Genomic DNA, 2,807 nt, shown 5'->3' on the forward strand with positions numbered 1-2,807 from the left:
GTGTTTATTGTTCCATTAGTCATTTTTGCAGTGGGAATTTGGCAAATTGATCAACATGAAAGTTGTTCCTTATTTTGTCTAGTTACATTTCTTTTTTTTTTGAATCACTCCATTTGGAGTTTTTTTAGCTCAAGTTATGGCCCATAAACCACAACTGGCCGGATTATAATTTTTCCAGAATTTCTTGACTGACCAAATCTATAGTAATTTGAGCAGTGACTGCAAGTCACTTTTTGAATATGTTGTGGTCATAATTTGGGTTAGATTTCTTCATGAAAGTTGTAGTTCTATATCTCAGCTTGTTGCTAGTAAAATTTCAGGTCAATTGGACCTTTCTACACTAAGTTATGACCAAATGACTAAACACTGTTCATTTGGTCATTTTACCCAGGTAGATTGCAGGTCACCCGGATTAGGGCAATCTTTAGGTCAACTTGTTTTGGTTTTATGAGCATGGTTTCTTCACCAAAGTTGTGCCATTATGTGTCTAGTTTCATTTCCAACTGGCCTTGCACCAATTGAACCTCTACAACTCCAGTTATTGCTGCCCAAACCTACTGGACTCATGCCCAGTCCTACAGGTCACCAAGGGTAGCCACACCAAACTTAATTCCCACTACACAACCCACTTCATTTTTTATTCAAATTGAACCAAATGGTCACTAATTGACCATTAAAACCTACTTTCCTCATCACATGATCAAAGTCTCATTTTCATCCCAAACCCTAACTCAACTATCTCAAACCATGCATTATAACTTGTATTTCATTACTCCACTTAAGAGATTAATACCAAGGGCAGCCATACTACCATTTTAGTTCCATGAAAACCATCAAAATCTTACCCCAATAAAGGTTGCCAAAAATATGGGATGAGCATACACATGGTAATTATTAAATTCTTTGTATTTTTTGCACTCAATCATACTCCTTTAACATGAATTTAAAGAGAAAATCAAGTTTAGGTCACTAACCTCTAATGGAGTGAAATTCCAACTTGCTAGGGTTCTTCTTTTTCTTTTCTTTTTTCTCCCAAAAGATTTAAAAAGATGAAAGAACAAGTTTTTGTATTGACAACTTAGGGTTTAGTGGGTGAAAAACTATAGAAATCAAGCTTTGAAAAGCTTGACAATGGTGGCTATGGGAGAGAAGTGAAACGGTAAGGAAGAAGGATAAGGCTTTTTTGATTTTTTTTTTCTTTTGTTTTCTGCCCATTAAGTCTTTTTAAACAAATTAGTGCCATGTGTCAACATTTGATTGGGTGGGAGAATAGTAATGACATCATAATGATGTCATAATCCTCTTTTTTTCTCATTTTCTATCCTTTTCTTGTCTATTTAATTTTAATTAAATTTTAAACAATATTTATTCACATTTTATGTTATATAAATTATTTATTTAATTGGACAAGTTGGCCAAAAATCATCTCTGAAGACGAAATGACCAAAATGCCCTCTGTTGGGCTTAACGAGCCAAAATTATGTGTACCGATAGAAAAAATTTTCTAAGCATTTTCTTGACATTCTAATGCCATAAGAATCTCAATGACCCCTCTCTGGAGTCTCAAAAATTATTTTATAATATTTTCCCTCGGGTCTAGGGTTGTTAACAGCCTTCACCGTCACTTCCCCTTCGGTTAGTCATCACTGGGGTTTCGACTCGTTTAACCTTAGTGTATTTTGTTTCTAAAAAATTTTTCCTTGATTTTTATGAGCATTATTTAGTTTCTTTATAACTCCTCACTTTAGTCTAATTATAATTTCAAACATTCTAGCTGCCTGGACCAACATTGGTCACCGAAACAGTAAACTGTACGGACTAGCTAAAGTGAGGATGTTATAAGTTCCACCAGGGTACATAGGAAAAGGAGACTCATGTGCTTCCTTCATAATGATCTGTCTTAATTCCACATTATTAGGAATGCAGATTCTGCCTTGATGTAGTAGTAAACCATCATCTCTCACAGAGAATTTAGGATTTTTGTCCTGCTAGACTTCTTTCAGTAGCTTCTGATATTTTTCATCACTCTGAGCAGCCATTCTGATCTGATCAATCAACACTAGCTGTACATGCCATGCAACTACGGTCTGTCCCTCATCATCAATCTCCAAACTGGCATGCTATGCTTTCAATTCATGTACCATGGATAAAGGAGAAACTCTGAGACTTGCCATAGTCTTGCGACTTAAGGCGTTAGCCACCACATTTTCTTTCTCTGGCTGATAGTTTATTAAGCAATCATAGTCTTTAATCAGTTCTAACCATCTTCTCTGCCTCAAGTTCAATTCCTTCTGAGTGCCCAAGTACTTCAAGCTCTTGTGATCTGTGTAGATATAACACTTCTCCCCATATAAGTAATGTCTCCAGATCTTCAGAGCAAATACAATAGCTGCTAGCTCTAAGTCATGTGTTGGATAGTTTCTCTCATGTGGTTTCAGCTAGCGTGATGCATAAGCAATGACATTCCAATCTTGCATCAGTACACAGCCTAACCCATTATGAGAAGCATCACTATAAACTGTGTATTCTTTACCCGGGGTAGGTAAAGTAAGGACTGGAGCTTCAGTCAAACACCTCTTCAACTCATCAAAACTCTGCTGACATTTATCTGTCCACTGAAATTTTACATCTTTCCAAAGCAGCTTGGTCAGTGGAGAAACTAACATAGAAAACCCTTTCACAAACCGACAGTAATATCTAGCTAAACCAAGAAAACTGTGAATTTCTGTGATATTCCTGGGTGGCTTCCAATTAAGGATAGCTTCTACCTTACTAGAATCTACCTTGATCCCTTCAGCTGACACTAC

Source organism: Hevea brasiliensis, unplaced genomic scaffold (genome assembly GCF_030052815.1).
Source record: "Hevea brasiliensis isolate MT/VB/25A 57/8 unplaced genomic scaffold, ASM3005281v1 Scaf49, whole genome shotgun sequence".
NCBI classification, from domain to species: Eukaryota; Viridiplantae; Streptophyta; class Magnoliopsida; order Malpighiales; family Euphorbiaceae; genus Hevea; species Hevea brasiliensis.